Here is a 17,589-nt window from a genome sequence, read left to right on the forward strand (position 1 = left end):
CCGTGAAGAACGGGCTGCCATTCCTCAAGAGAACTTCCAGCACCTGTTCGAACGTATGCCTGCGAGAGCGGAAGCTGTCATCAAGGATAAGGGTGGGCCAACACCATATTGAATTCCAGCATTACCGATGGACGGCGCCACGAACTTGTTAGTCATTTTCAGCCAGGTGTCTGGATACTTTTGATCACATAATGTATTTATAGTGATCCCAATAATATCACAATCCAACGCACTTCCAGAACATTTTACATGCTGCAAAATATTGCCACATGCATACGTTACACTGTTACTGTGTTTAATGATGATTTTATCCCGGAGGAATATTTCTGCTCACCTAGATTTGTGTACATAATTATTTCATTTGTCAAAACAGTAAAAAACAAATCTCTACACTAAACTTAATGCATTCCTCAGCCAGTTCTAAAATACCCTCTTCGTACAAACTAGCCGCCTGCTCCGATAACCAAGAGTTCACTGCCGTTTCCACATCGTCGTCATTATTGTAACGGTTGCAACTGAGGTGTTGTCTGAGGACTTCCCAGCCAAAACTGTCCAATAAATCGCGGGCCTGACCTGCAGTCTGAGGTCTTGCATTATCATGGAGAAGGACAATTCCCTTTGTCAGCATGCCACGTCTTTTGTTTTGAACCGCTCTGCGTAGCTTTGCCAGGGTTTGGCAGTTTTCTTTTGCATTGATAATGATTTCTCGTTGCAGGAAGTCGACCAACAAAACACCATGCATATCCCAAAACACAGACGCCATGATTTTGCGCTGGGACAGAGTCTGTTTGGCCTTCACCTTTACAGGCGAGTGTGTGAGGATTCGATTCGGGCGTGATCTGTGAAAAGCATGGTTCGTCTCCAATTACGATATGACTCAAGAAGCCGTCACCTTCTTCGTGATAACGATTCAAAAACTTCACCGCACACTCAAACCTATGGTTTTTTTGGTCCTCTGTTAGGAGTTTCGGGACCTAACAGCACACTTTAGGTGTTCAGAAACAATGTTGTAAAGCACTGATCTCAACACGCCAGGAAATTCGTTTGAGGGACCTGTTATTGTGAAGCGCCGGTTCTCACGAATCCTCGCTTCAATTGAAGCCACCAAATCGTCTGTAATCAAAGAAGGGTGACCGGAGCGGTCTTCATCATGGACGTTGTTACGGCCATTTTCGAATTCTTGTACCCACTTACGCACTTTGATTTCATTCATAACAGTATCACCGTACACTTAGCAAAACTGTCGATGAATTTCTGCAGCAGACAGGTTCGTTGCTGACAAAAACCGTATCACTGAGCGAACTTCACACGCGGCGGGAGAATTGAAAGTCTTTAACATTTTGAAAGCACAGAACATAACCGACAGGTTAGCTACAGAGCTGAGCACAGTTGTTCCCGAGGCATGCCGGTACACGACGCACGCGCTCGTTTCGGTATGCGCGCGAACTACTAATGTTTACAACGAAACGGACGCTACTTAGAAAACACGCCTCGTACTAGACACTTCTAAAAGTAGCCTATGTGTTAACTCAGGGTGTAAGCTAAATCCATTCCAGATTTCTTCCAAATCAGTCCAGCCGTTTCAGCGTGAAGAGTAACAAACATACACACAAACTTCCGCATTTATAATATGTATCCGATTTAAAAATTTAAAATGCTGTTATCCTCATTAAGAGTTGTAATCTTATGTTAAAGGTTTAACACAATAAGACGAGCGTTAAAGCTACAAATTGTGTACACTGATCAGACAGAATATTACGACCACTGACCTACCACTGATATAAACCCGTCCAGGCGGTAGCAGCGCCACCTGGCGAAGAATGACTGCAAGTCAGACTCAAGCACGGTGCATGTAGTATCAGTGTGAGCTGCAGAATGGGAAAGGCGCGCATCTACACTCGTGCTCATAAGTTAAGGATAATTGCAGAATGTGGTGCCACACAACGGGGCACTACACAAAACTGGCGCTAATAGCACAGGCACATAGCGAGCACACGCGACACAGACCTATAAGTCCACGGTATTAGTGATAAGTTGAGAAAACCGTCCCGAAACTCATGTGCTACAGAACGCCACCGTTTTCTTCACATGGACCTCGACATCAATACGGGGAATGATCACCATGCACACGTACACAGGCTGCACAACGGGTTGGCATACTCTGGATCAGGTGGTCGAGCAGCTGCTGGGGTATAACCTCCCATTCTTGCACCATTGCCTGTCGGAGCGCCTGAAGTGCCGTGAGGGTTTGAAGACGTGCAGCGATATGTCGACCGAGAGCATCCCAGACGTGCTCGATGGGATTTAGGCTTGGAGACCAGGCAGGCCACTCCAATCGACTGACATCTTCTGTTTCAAGGTACTTCTCCACGATGGCAGCTCGGTGCGACCGTGCGTTGTCATCCATCAGGAGGAAGGTGGGACCCACTGCACCCCTGAAAAGGCGGACATACTGGTGCTCAATGACGACCCGATGCACCTGACCTGTTACAGTTCCTCTGTCAAAGACATGCAGGGGTGTACGTGCAACAATCATAACCCCACCCCACACAATAAAACCACGACCTCCATACAGGCCCCTTTCAAGGACATTAAGGGGTTGGTATCAGGTTCCTAGTTCATGCCAGATGAAAACCCAGCGAGAATCACTGTTCAGACTATACCTGGAAGGTAGGAGACGAGGTACTGGCAGAAGTAAAGCTGTGAGGACGGGGCATGAGTCGTGCTGGGTAGCTCAGTTGGTAGAGCACTTGCCCGCGAAAGGCAAAGGTCCCGAGTTCGAGTCTCGGTCCGGCACATAGTTTTAATCTGTCAGGAAGTTTCATATCAGTGCACACTCCACTACAGAGTGAAAATCTCATTCTGGAAACATCCCCCAGGCTGTGACTAAGCCATGTCTCCGCAATATGCTTTCTTTCAGGAGTGCTAGTTCTGCAAGTTTTGCAGGAGAGCTTCTGTAAAGTTTGGAAGGTAGGAGACGAGGTACTGGCAGAAGTAAAGCTGTGAGGACGGGGCCTGAGTCGTGCTTGGGTAGCTCAGTTGGTAGAGCACTTGCCCGCGAAAGGCAAAGGTCCCGAGTTCGAGCCTTGGCCCGGCACACAGTTGTAATCTACCAGGAAGTTTCATATCAGTGCATACCCCGCTGCAGAGTGAAAATCTCATTCCATACCTGGACTCGTCTGTGAACGTAACCCTGACCACTGTTCCAACGACCAAGTACTGTGTTCTTGACACCAGGATTTACGGGCTCTCCTGTGACCAGGGGTCAGTGGAATGCGCCTTGCAGGTCTCCGGGCGAATAAACAATGTCCGTTCAGTCGTCTGTAGACTGTGCGTCTGGAGACAGCTGTTCCAGTGGCTGCGGTAAGGTCTTGAGCAAGGGTACCTGCAGTACTCCGTGGCCGTCTGCGGACACTGATGGTGAGATATCGGTCTTCTTGTGGTGTTGTACACTGTGGACGTCCCGTACTGTGCCACCAGGACACGCTTTCTGTCTGCTGGAATCGTTGCCATAATCTTGAGATCACACTTTGTGGCACACGGAGGGCCCGTGGTACGACCTGCTGTGTTTGACCAGCCTCGAATCACCCTAGTATTCTACCCCTCATAACGTTATCAATATGTGTTATTTGAGCCATTTGCAACACACAGTCACCATTAACACATCTGAAAACGTTTGCACACTTACTCGCTACAGCGTACTCTCTCATGCACCAACACACATCTGCATATGTGGACTGCTGCCAGTGCCACCGTGTGACGACCACAGGTCAGATGCACCGCATGGTCGTACACTGAAGCGATTTAAACCCGCAAACCGCCCACCAGAGCGTTGTTTCACCATGTATCAGCATTATCCTTAATTTATGAGCACGACTGAGTTGGACCGAGGGCAGGTTGTGATGGCCCGGAGGCTCTGTACGAGCAATTCGGAAGCTGCACCATTTGTCGGGTATTCGAGGAGTGCTGTGCTGAATGTCTTCAAGACATGGCAGAACCAAGGTGAAACCAAGTCCAGCCGTCATGGGGTTGGGCAGTCAGCCCTCATTACAGGTGTCGGAAGTCGTAGGCTGGGCAGACTGGTAAAACAGGATAGGTGACGAACTGTGGCGGGAGTACAAGTGGACGCATGACCATCGGCACTGGACTTTTGCATAGTGGCAGAGCATTGCACGGTCTGATGAATTCTGATACCTTCTTCATCATGCTGTCGTCTTCCAGTGAAACAGCTATTTGATACCTGTACTGATGGATGGAGACAAGTTGGTGCCGGCTCCATTATGCTCTGGGGAACATTCACATGGGCATCCATGACTCCAGTGCAGCTCGTACAGGGCACCTTGATGGCCAAGGAATATCATACACTGGTTGCAGACGACATACACCACTTCATGATCATGTTTCCTGACGACAGTGGCATTTTTCAGCAAGATATCGTGCTACATCACAAGGCCAAGAGTTTGATGGAATTTTTTGAGGAACACAGTGGCGAGTTCCAATTGAAGTGTTGGCCCTCCAGCTCGCCAGACCTGTAGTCGATCGAACACGTCAGCTCATGACCGCCACTCCCTCCCCCCCTCCTGCCCCTACCCGGAATTTACCGGAATTAGGTGACATACCAAGATGTCATCGCTCCCATGCCACGATGCGACGCTGCTGTTATCCGTGCCAAAGGTGGAGATTCCGGCTCTTAGACAGGTGGTCATACATATTCTGGCTGATCAATGTATATGTCCTGTCCGCCCCAGGTAGCTGAATGGTCAGCGTGACGGATTATCAATCCTCTGGGCCTGGGTTCGGTTCCTGGTTGGGTCGGAGAGTTTTCTCCCCCCAGGGACTGGGTGTTGTGCTGTCCTCATCATTATCCTATCACCCTCATCGACTGCAGGTCGCCGAAATGGCGTCAAATTGAAAGACCGGCACTCGGCGAAGAATCTGCCTGATGGGTGGCCCTAGCCATACGATTAAATAAATAAAGTGTTTATGTCCTGTGGCGTGCAACTCTTGATGCACAAATTACCCAGGCTACATTCATCAATATTTGAAGAACACAGTGGTGAGTTCCAATTATATCTATATATATATATATATATATATATATATATATATATAGGATGGTCCATTGATAGTGATCGGGCCAAATATCTCACGAAATAAGCGTCAAACGAAAAAATACAAAGTACGAAACTGGACTAGTCTGAAGGGGGAAACCAGATGGCGCTATGGTTGGCCCGCTAGATGGCGCTGCCATAGGTCAAACGGATATCAACTGCGTTTTTTAAAAATAGGAAACCCCATTTTTATTACATATTCGTGTAGTACATAAAGAAATATGAATGTTTTAGTTGGACCACTTTTTTCGCTTTGTGATAGATGGCGCTGTAATAGTCACAAACATATGGCTCACAATTTTAGACGAACGGTTCGTAACAGGTAGGTTTTTTAAATTAAAATACAGAACGTAGGTACATTTGAACATTTTATTTCGGTTGTTCCAAAGTGATACATGTACCTTTGTGAACTTATCATTTCTGAGAACGCATGCTGTTACAGCGTGATTACCTGTAAATACCACATTAATGCAATAAATGCTCTAAATGCTCAAAATGATGTGAGACAACCTCGGTGCATTTGGCAATACGTGTAACGATATTCGTCTCAACAGCGAGTAGTTCGCCTTCCGTAACGTTCGCACGTACATTGAAAATGCGCTGACGTACGTTGTCAGGCGTTGTCGGTGGATCACGATAGCAAATATCCTTCAACTTTCCCCACAGAAAGAAATCCGGGGACGTCAGATCCGGTGAACGTGCGGGCCATGGTATGGTGCTTCCACCTGTCATGAAATATGTTATTCAATACCGCTTCAACCGCACGCGAGCTATGTGCCAGTCATCCATCATGTTGGAAGTACATCGCCATTCTGTCATGCAGTGAAACATCTTGTAGTAACATCGGTAGAACATTACGTAGGAAATCAGCATACATTGCACCATTTAGATTGCCATCGATGAAATGGGGGCCAATTATCCTTCCTTCCATAATGCCGCACCATACATTAACCCGCCAAGGTCGCTGATGTTCCACTTGTCCCAGCCATCTTGGATTTTCCGTTGCCCAGTATTGCGTATTATGCCGGTTTACGTTACCGCTGTTGGTGAATGACGCTTCGTCGCTAAATAGAACGCGGGCAAAAAATCTGTCATCGTCCCATAATTTCTCTTGTGTCCAGAGGCAGAACTGTACACGACGTTCAAAGTCGTCGCCATGCAATTCCTGGTGCATAGAAATATGGTACGCGTGCAATCGATGTTGATGTAGCATTTTCAACACCGACGTTTTTGAGATTCCAGATTCTCGCGCAATTTGTCTGCTACTGATGTGCGGATTAGCCGCGACAGCAGCTAAACACCTACTTGGGCATCATCATTTGTTGCAGGTCGTGGTTGACGTTTCACATGTGGCAGAACACTTCCTGTTTCCTTAAATAACGTAACTATCCGGCGAACGGTCCGGACACTTGGATGATGTCGTCCAGGATACCGAGCAGCCTACATACCACATGCCCGTTGGGCATTTTGATCACAATAGCCATACATCAACACGATATCGATTGGTAAACGGTCCATTTTAACACGGGTAATGTATCACGAAGCAAATATCGTCCGCACTGGCGGAATGTTACGTGATACCGCGTACTTATACTTTTGTGACTATTACAGCGCCATCTATCACAAAGCGAAAAAAGTGGTCCAACTAAAACATTCATATTTCTTTACGTACTACATGAATATGTAATAAAAAGTGGGAGTTCCTATTAAAAAAAACACAGTTGATATCCGTTTTACCTATGGCAGTGCCATCTAGCGGACCAACCATAGCGGATCTGGTTTCCCCCTTCAAGCTAGACGAGTTTCGTTCTTTGTAGTTTTTTCGTTTGATGCTTATTTCGTGAGGTATGAGATATTTGGCCCGGTCACTATCAATGGACCACCCTATATATATTCAAAACCGTCAGTTTCAAGTAACAATTAACGTGCAGCCTATCAATTTGTATTTTTTTTGTTATATTGATAGCGGGTCATGAAAAACAGTTTATAACTTTTGTGAAAGATACATTTATTTAAATAATTTGTTTCGCGCTGGTAATGGGCGTTGTGACGCAGATTCGTGGCGTCAGAAATCTGGATGGTGGGACAGCATATAAGCAGGAAGTTTAGAGGGCTCCTCTCAGTGAGTCTTAATCCAATTTTCAGATGGTATAGTAGCAAGACCTACTAAGCTCAGAAACCAATGTTCCCAGTTGGTGGACGGAGCCTGTAGCAGCGGGCAGCGTAGTACGGAGGTTCCTGTTTAGTGGCATAAAATTTATATTGGACCAACTGCCGACTAAACTACTTAAGCTAGTCTATATACACTCCTGGATATTGAAATAAGAACACCGTGAATTCATTGTCCCAGGAAGGGGAAACTTTATTGACACATTTCTGGGGTCTGATACATCACATGATCACACTGACAGAACCACAGGCACATAGACACAGGCAACAGAGCATGCACAATGTCGGCACTAGTACAGTGTATATCCACCTTTCGCAGCAATGCAGGCTGCTATTCTCCCATGGAGACGATCGTAGAGATGCTGGATGTAGTCCTGTGGAACGGCTTGCCATGCCATTTCCACCTGGCGCCTCAGTTGGACCAGCGTTCGTGCTGGACGTGCAGACCGCGTGAGACGACGCTTCATCCAGTCCCAAACATGCTCAATGGGGGACAGATCCGGAGATCTTGCTGGCCACCTTCTAGAGCACGTTGGGTGGCACGGGATACATGCGGACGTGCATTGTCCTGTTGGAACAGCAAGTTCCCTTGCCGGTCTAGGAATGGTAGAACGATGGGTTCGATGACGGTTTGGATGTACCGTGCACTATTCAGTGTCCCCTCGACGATCACCAGTGGTGTACGGCCAGTGTAGGAGATCGCTCCCCACACCATGATGCCGGGTGTTGGCCCTGTGTGCCTCGGTCGTATGCAGTCCTGATTGTGGCGCTCACCTGCACGGCGCCAAACACGCATACGACCATCATTGGCACCAAGGCAGAAGCGACTCTCATCGCTGAAGACGACACGTCTCCATTCGTCCCTCCATTCACGCCTGTCGCGACACCACTGGAGGCGGGCTGCACGATGTTGGGGCGTGAGCGGAAGACGCCCTAACGGTGTGCGGGACCGTAGCCCAGCTTCATGGAGACGGTTGCGAATGGTCCTCGCCGATACCCCAGGAGCAACAGTGTCCCTAATTTGCTGGGAAGTGGCGGTGCGGTCCCCTACGGCACTGCGTAGGATCCTACGGTCTTGGCGTGCATCCGTGCGTCGCTGCGGTCCGGTCCCAGGTCGACGGGCACGTGCACCTTCCGCCGACTACTGGCGACAACATCGATGTACTGTGGAGACCTCATGCCCCACGTGTTGAGCAATTCGGCGGTACGTCCACCCGGCCTCCCGCATGCCCACTATACGCCCTCGCTCAAAGTCCGTCAACTGCACATACGGTTCACGTCCACGCTGTCGCGGCATGCTACCAGTGTTAAAGACTGCGATGGAGCTCCGTATGCCACGGCAAACTGGCTGACACTGACGGCGGCGGTGCACAAATGCTGCGCAGCTAGCGCCATTCGACGGCCAACACCGCGGTTCCTGGTGTGTCCGCTGTGCCGTGCGTGTGATCATTGCTTGTACAGCCCTCTCGCAGTGTCCGGAGCAAGTATGGTGGGTCTGACACACCGGTGTCAATGTGTTCTTTTTTCCATTTCCAGGAGTGTATTTACTGAACTTCGCAAACGTGTCAGCTACACACTGCTATTTTGAGAACAGATAATTACGGAAGCGTGTGTGTAAACCGAGGTAACGCAGAAGAATTTATCCGCGCACTCAGCTGTTCCGCCTGAGTAAAGTTAAGCTGTAACTTAGTAAGCTGTAGTCATCCGGTATTTACGACTCTCGTCCCCGAACGAGTTAGTGAATCTAAGTCTGATTCATTGCGCTATTCTGAATGGCAAAAATGTGACCAAGGATAAAACCGTTATGGGGCTAGTGACCCGATGCCAAGAAAATGGTTGGAATAGTGGACTAGCTAGCTACTATTTGGAATCGCACACCTAAGAGAGTTGCACTATATGATCGGAAGTATCCAGACACCCCTATACAATGCCGCAATTGACCACTAGATGTCACGAATAATAATCCGGATTCCAAAGAAAGCAGGTGTTGACAGTTGTGAAAATTACCGAACTATCAGTTTAATAAGTCACGGTTGCAAAATACCAACATGAATTCTTTACAGACGAATGGAAAAATCGCAGAAGTCTATCTCGGGGAAGGTCCGTTTGGATTCCGTTGGACTGTAGGAACACTCGAGGCAATACTGACCCTACGACTTACCTTAGACGCTAGGTTAAGGAAAGGCAAACCTACGTTTATAGCATTTGTAGACTTAGAGAAAGCTTTTGACAGTGTTGACTGGAATGGTCCATTTCAAATTCTGAAGATGACAGGAGTAAAATACAGGGAGCAAAAGGTTATTTACAATTTGTGTAGGAACCAGAAGGCAATTATAAGAGTCGAGGGGCAGAAAAGGAAAGCAGTGGTTCAGAAGAGAGTGAGCCAGGATTGGAGCCTATCCCCAATGTTATTCAAACTGTATATTGAACAAGTAGTACAGGCAACAAACGAAAAATTTGGAGTAGGAATTAAAATACATGGAGAAGAAATAACAACCTTGAGGTTTGCTGACGATATTGTAATTTTGTCAGAGATAGCAAAGGACATGGAAGAGCAGTTGTAAGGAATGGACAGTGTCTTGAAAGGAGGATATGTTTCAAATGGCTCTAAGCACTATGAGACTTAACATCTTAGGTCATCAGGCCTCAAAGGAACATGTAAGGTAAACATCAACAAAAGCAAAACGAGGATAATGGACTGCAGTCGAATTAAATCAGGTGATGGTGAGGGAATTAGGTTAGGAAATGAGACATTTAAAGTAGTAAATGAGTTGTGCTATTTGGGGAGCAAAATAACTTAGGATGGTCGAAGTAGAGTGGGTATATAATGTAGACTGGCGATGGCAAGGAAAGAGTTTCGTGAAGAAGAGAAATTTTTTAACATCGAGTATTGATGTTACATACATCTTGCTCACCATCTGGTGAGCAAGATGTATGAGACAGGCGAAATTCCCTCAGACTTCAAGAAGAATATAATAATTCCAATCCCATAGAAATCAGGTGTTGACAGATGTGAAAATTACCGAACTATCAGTTTAATAAGTCACAGCTGCAAAATACTAACGCGAATTCTTTACAGACGAATGGAAAAACTGGTAGAAGCCGACCTCGGGGAAGATCAGTTTGGATTCCGTAGAAATGTTGGAACACGTGAGGCAATACTGACCCTACGACTTATCTTAGAAAATAGATTAAGGAAAGGCAAACCTACATTTCTAGCATTTGTAGACTTAGAAAAAGCTTTTGACAATGTTGACTGGAATACTCTCTTTCAAATTCTAAAGGTGTAAAATACAGGGAGCGAAAGGCTATTTACAATTTGTACAGAAAGCACATGGCAGTTATAAGAGTCGAGGGACATGAAAGGGAAGCAGTGGTTGGGAAGGGAGTGAGACAGGGTTGTAGCCTCTCCCCGATGTTATTCAATCTGTATATTGAGCAAGCAGTAAAGGAAACAAAAGAAAAGTTCGGAGTAGGTATTAAAATCCACGGAGAAGAAATAAAAACTTTGAGGTTCACCGATGACACTGTAATTCTGTCAGAGACAGCAAAGGACTTGGAAGAGCATTTGAACGGAATGGATAGTGTCTTGAAAGGAGGGTATAAGGTGAACATCAACAAAAGCAAAACGAGGATAATGGAATGTAGTCGAATTAATTCGGGTGATGCAGAGGGAATTAGATTAGGAAATGAGATACTTAAAGTAGTAAATGAGTTTTGCTATTTGGGGAGAAAAATAACTGATGATGGTCGAAGTAGAGAGGATATAAAATGTAGACTGGCAATGGCAAGGAAATCGTATCTGAAGAGGAGAAATTTGTTAACATCGAGTATAGATGTAAGTGTCAGGAAGTCGTTTCTGAAAGTATTTGTATGGAGTGTAGCCATGTATGGAAGTGAAACACGCACGATAAATAGTTTAGACAAGAAGAGAATAGAAGCTTTCGAAATGTGGTGCTACAGAAGAATGCTGAAGATTAGATGGGTAGATCACATAACTGATGAGGAGGTATTGAACAGAATTGGGGAGGAGTTTATGGCACAACTTGACTAGAAGAAGGGATCGGTTGGTAGGACATGTTCTGAGGCATCAAGGGATCACCAATTTAGTACTGGGGGGGGAGCGTGGAGGGTAAAAATCATAGACGGAGACCAAGGGATGAATACACTAAACAGATTCAGAAGGATGTAGATTGCTGTAGTTACACGAAGATGAAGAAGCTTGTGCAGGATAGAGTAGCATGGACAGCTGCATCAAACCAGTCTTTGGACTGAAGATCGCAACAACAACAAGAACATGTCACGAAAGGTGGACCCGCCAGTATAAAAGGGGGCGGGCGGTATTGTGTTGTCTAAAAGAGAAGCAGTGACAGCAAAATGGGTTGGTCAGGTGCGCTCTGTGACTTCGAATGTCTATAAGTCATTGGATGCCACCAGAGCAACAGATCCATCGTGGATGTTTCAAACTTCCTAAAGTTGCCCAATTCGACTGTTGGTGATGTGATTTTTGAAGTGAAGGCACGGGGGAAGAACCATATCTAAACCACGACCATGCAGACTTTAGGTGCTGACGAATGGGGACCATCGAGCATTGTGGACGGTCGATATAAAAAAACCACGTGAAGTCAGCAGAAGGAACCACTGCCACCTGCAGTCCATCTAGTACAATGAGTGAGCGTAAGGAATTAGAAAGACTGTGGTACAAAGATCGAGCACTATCTCAGAAGCCACACAATTCTGTAGTTAGTGCTAAGCGACGCTTGAGATGGTGAAAAGAGCGACACAACTGGAGAGTGGGTGACTGAAAACGATTGATTTCGAGTGATGAATCACGTGATACCCTGTGGCAATCCGATGGATGGTTTTGGGTTAGGCAAATGACTGTAGAATCACCTGCTGTCATGTGAGATGCAAACAGAGAAGTATGGAGAAGGTGGTGCTACTGAAGAGGAGTGTCTTTCGTGATTTATATGTGGTCCCATTATTGCTCTAAAGGAAACCCTAAATGCGGAAAGATACGAAGACATTTTTATAGCACTGTGTACTGTGTACAGCAGAGGAGCAGTTCGGAGATGATTTGTTAGCATCACCATGACACTACACCCTGTCATTAAGTGGCATCTTGAGGCAATGGTTTGTTGAACAGACTGGCCTTTGCAGAGTCCCGGCGTGAAACCAGTGGAGCAACTTTGGGATGAGTTAGAACGTCATCTTCGCTCCAGGACCCAGTGTCCAACGTTTTTCTTCCCTGGTTTCGGCTTTTGAGGACGAATGAGCTGCCATTCCTTCACAGACATTCAGATGCATCATTGAAAGTGTCTCCAACAGAGTTCAAAAATTCGCAAATGCGAATGGTGGACACATCTCATATTAATGTCGAGTGTTAGGTACCATTATACGAATGGTTACATACGAGTTGTGTATGCTGGAGTTGGATGTCTCTAAAGGCACTTGAAGTAAAGAATGAAGCTGCTACATTGAAGTCAGACCTAATCGTTATACGGGGTGTTACAAAAAGGTACGGCCAAACTTTCAGGAAACATTCCTCACACACAAATAAAGAAAAGATGTTATGTGGACATGTGTCCGGAAACGCTAAATTTCCATGTTAGAGCTCATTTTAGTTTCGTCAGTATGTACTGTACTTCCTCGATTCACCGCCAGTTGGCACAATTGAAGGAGTGTAATGTTGACTTCGGTGCTTGTGTTGATATGCGAATCATTGCTCTACAGTACTAGCATCAAGCACATCAGTACGTAGCATCAACAGGTTAATGTTCATCACGAACGTGGTTTGCAGTCAGTGCAATGTTTACAAATGCGGAGTTGGCAGATGCCCATTTGATGTATGGATTAGCACGGGGCAATAGCTGTGACGCAGTACGTTTGTATCGAGACAGATTTCCAGAACGAAGGTGTCCCGACAGGAAGACGTTCGAAGCAATTGATCGGCGTCTTAGGGAGCACGGAACATTCCAGCCTATGACTCGCGACTGGGGAAGACCTAGAACGACGAGGACACCTGCAATGGACGAGGCAATTCTTCGTGCAGTTGACGATAACCCTAATGTCAGCGTCAGAGAAGTTGCTGCTGTACAAGGTAACGTTGACCACGCCACTGCATGGAGAGTGCTACGGGAGAACCAGTTGTTTCCGTGCCAGTTGCAGCGTGTGCAGGCGCTATCAGCAGCTGATTGGCCTCCACGGGTACACTTCTGCGAATGGTTCATCCAACAATGTGTCAATCCTCATTTCAGTGCAAATTGTGCAATCACGTCATCAACACAGATTTTCTGTGAACGTTTGGGCAGGCATTGTTGGTGATGTCTTGATTGGGCCCCATGTGCTTCCACCTACGCTCAATGGAGCACGTTATCATGATTTCATACGGGATACTCTACCTGTGCTGCTAGAACATATGCCTTTACAAGTACGACACAACATGTGGTTCATGCACGATGGAGCTCCTGCACATTTCAGTCGAAGTGTTCGTACGCTTCTCAACAGATTCGGTGACCGATGGATTGGTAGAGGCGGACCAATTCCATGGCCTCCACGCTCTCCTGACCTCAACCCCCTTGACTTTCATTTATCGGGGCATTTGAAAGCTCTTGTCTACGCAACCCCGGTACCAAATGTAGAGACTCTTCATGCTCGTATTGTGGACGGCTGTGATACAATACGCCATTCTCCAGGGCTGCATCAGCGCATCAGGGATTCCATGCAACGGAGGGTGGATGCATGTATCCTCGCTAACGGAGGCCATTTTGAACAGTTCCTGTAACGAAGTGTTTGAAGTCACGCTGGTACGTTCTGTTGCTGTGTGTTTCCATTCCATGATTAGTGTGATTTGAAGAGAAGTAATAAAATGAGCTCTAACATGGAAAGTAAACGTTTCTGGACAAATGTCCACATCACATATTTTCTTTCTTTGTGTGTGAGGTATGTTTCCTGAAAGTTTGGCCGTACCTTTTTGTAACACCCTGTATAAGGGGCGTTCAAAAAGAATCGAGCCAGAGTTATAATTACAGAAACTAACATTTGTGTGTTAGAAGTATTGACCCTGCCTGTTGTGACACTTGTCCCACTGCGACACAAGGCGGTGAATGGCTGTGTCATAAAATTCACGGGGCTGCGATGTTAACCAGTTCCACAAGGGCAGCTGGACCTCCTCGATCATGGTGACTCGTTTGCCCTTCAGAGCCTTTTTAAGGGGACCAAAAATGGCGTAGTCACAGGGAGAGAAGTCCAGACTGTATCGAGGGGAGCCGACAACTTCCCATTATAATTTCTTCAGGAGTGCCGCGACTGTGTTGGCCGTATGAGGCTTTGCATTGTCGTGGAGCAGAATGACCACGCGGGTGAGATTGCCTGGTCGTTTTGATTTGATCGCTTGGCTAAGGGTGGTCAAGGTTTATGGGTAACGCTGGTCATTCACTGCTGTCCCGCGCTGCAGGAAGCGAATCAGAAGGAGGCCATTTTAGGTCCCCTTCAATAGGTTCTGAGGGGCAAACGCTTCACCTCGCGAGATGACGTCCAGCTGTACGTGCGGAACTGGTTAACATCGCAGCCCCGGGAATTTTATGACACAGCCATTCACGGCCTTGTGTTACAGTGGGACAAGTGTCTCAACAGCCAGGGTCAGTACTTCTAACACACAGTTACTGGTTTCTGTATTTATGCCTCCAGCTCGTTTCTTTTTAAACGCCCGTTATACATGGATGTGTGACTTTAAAACCCCAGAGCTTCATGTAGCCCGTGGAAATCATTTGAAGACCATCTCCGAAAACACTTTCCCAAGTGGCATTTTGGAAGGGGATCATGCTCTCGCTCCATGTGACGAGACTAAAAAAGCCATCTGTCACTCACATGCCTGAGTGGATTCTCTCCTCGTGGCGTACAATATCACCAAATTTTTTCTTCGAAGGGTGCAAGAAGTGCTGCGTGTCCAATGGATGGTAGGGAGGACAACGTATTTGGGAGGAGAGCTGCGTAATACTGACATTGATAATACAAATACCAGTAGTGAGTTAACACTGACGTCAGTCGAGACAGAGATTAGAAACCTGGTATTTCTGCGTAATTTATCTACACAAAAACGTAAACAAAGCAATTAAGAGTGGCCACATTGTGAACAGTTTTGTAAATCGATGATATGACGTAAATCCTCCACTGAGTTCCTCTCTTTTCTCCTTCTCAAAATTAAAGCTGTGACATATACTGGGGTTGACGAACGTCCATTGTTTGTTTCTTAGAAAACTGTTCGTTTTTTCTTGAGTCATCAGTATCCTGACTGGTTTGTTGCAGACTGCCATTTCATCTCTTTTACCAACGTTTCATCTCAGAACAGCACTTGCACCCTACGTCACAACCATTTGTTGGGCGTATTACAATTCTGTATTCCCCCACAGTGTTTACCCTCTACAGCTCTCTCTATTACCACTGAAGTGATTCCCTGATTTACTGACATGTGTCCTATCATACTGTTCCTTCTTGTCAGTGTTTCCCGTGTGTTACTCTCCTCTCCCATTTTGTGGAGATAACTTGCGGTGAATTGGAACGGAAAATGAAGTTCCTAGTGAAAATTGATATCTGAATATTGCACTACAGCTCTGAAATTTCGAATATGGCATCTCTAGCTCTTCTTTCGTCAGTGTTTCTCGGATGAAAATTCCCTACCAGAACCCTTCTTTAAATTTTAATCTCAATTGTCTCCCATATCACCACAGGACCTGGGGTGATTTGGAACACTGAGTATTTTGAACACTAATTGTATTTAAACACGTAGAGAGGTGAATTAGAACACACGTAACAGTATTTTATTTACAAATGCATTTACATTACTTCAGTTTAATATTAAGTAATGCCAATTACTATTTTTTGAATTAGCAATAGGCTTTATTAAAGTTATTCGCTACTCTATTAAGATAATGATGCTGTACAAAACAAACTGCAACATGCATTAATGAATATCACACACTAGTTTATGTGATGTCAATGTCCCTAACAGATTTAATAACATTCTTCCTTGTCATAAATCAGTTACTTTCACTTTCATCATAGACGTACTTGTTCTGTATGACTATTTGCTTCTGTTGGAATGTTTACATCCCCTCTTGGTCAACACTATGACAACACCAGGATCATTGGAGAAGTGGGTTTTATCGTAGTTGACTCTGTGGCTAACAAAGGAACAGTCCCAAGTGTCAAAAAATGATCTTGGTGAAACTTGGCTGGTGTGTAGAGGGGGCATAATAGTCCAATGCGTGTTTTTTTTTTTTTGTTAGTGCCCAATTTCACTTTTAACGACCACACACACTGAAAGGTAATTTGCCATTTTGGGTTTAGAGAGAACATCTTCAGAACTTTGATAATTAACAAATGTTTTAGTATAAAAGTTGATATGTAACTAATGTTCTTGAAAACTGTATAATCAACTTTTGTAATAATTTGAAATTGTACAAAGTACCTCATCACCATTAACTAACTCTGAAACACGATAACATTTATTACAACATAAATTAAATAATCTTTCAAGCCACATTCATCCCTGTGTAATAAAGCTGGTTTCTGAAATACTATTTTTGGAAAAGATGCTGTCACAATGTGCTGTCAGAGTATTTTCCACATACCTACTTAAATATCTAAACATTCATTACTATTCTCAAATCGTTATTTTACGTTTTGCATTCATGTCTTTTTAGTTTACCGTTTTACATATGTGTATTTAGTTAATTCAAAATAATAAATAACTCATTATTATGATAGGAAATGATTACAATGAATAAAGAAATTCTGAAAACATAACTTTTTTTATAACATGCACAAAAAATTAACGAAATTTCTTCATGTAATATACACGACGTTGAAGACAATATAAAAGAAAATTCAGCAGGATTTCAAACTGTCACAGGTATCCCCTAAATATCCTGATTTGCATCAAGCATATTTCAATACATTAGTCAGCCTTGGCGAAGTGAATTGATTATGTACTGCGGCTTGATTATATTGTTTATAAATTGGAGATTGAAATCATAATAATTCAAAAGAACTAGACCTGAAAATATTCTCACAAAGTTCCTCCAACATCGAATGCTGTACGTGCCATAGTGTGAGTGAGCCCTTTGGCATCACCAGATCAAGAAGTTTCTTGTTCTCAGGTACGATTTTCTAAATGGTTCTTTCACGCTGACCACTGCAAGAATCTATCGCCAGTACAGGTATTTCTCCCTCACTGGGAAAGGAAACATATTTCAAATATCTTTTAACCTGGTCAGACGTTTATTTATCATATTTCGATGCTGTCACA

General features: G+C 45.0%; 1 protein-coding gene and 1 non-coding gene across 4 annotated transcripts in view; both read left to right on the plus strand.

The window, feature by feature from the left end:
* Positions 1 to 17,589, plus strand: part of LOC124717138 — a 116,312-nt gene that overhangs the window by 28,330 nt on the left and 70,393 nt on the right. The window lies entirely within an intron of this gene.
* On the plus strand, positions 2,724 to 2,797 carry Trnas-cga. Its single transcript has one exon. It is a non-coding gene; the product is annotated as a tRNA-Ser (tRNA).

This window comes from Schistocerca piceifrons, chromosome 9 (assembly GCF_021461385.2).
Source record: "Schistocerca piceifrons isolate TAMUIC-IGC-003096 chromosome 9, iqSchPice1.1, whole genome shotgun sequence".
Lineage (NCBI taxonomy): Eukaryota > Metazoa > Arthropoda > Insecta > Orthoptera > Acrididae > Schistocerca > Schistocerca piceifrons.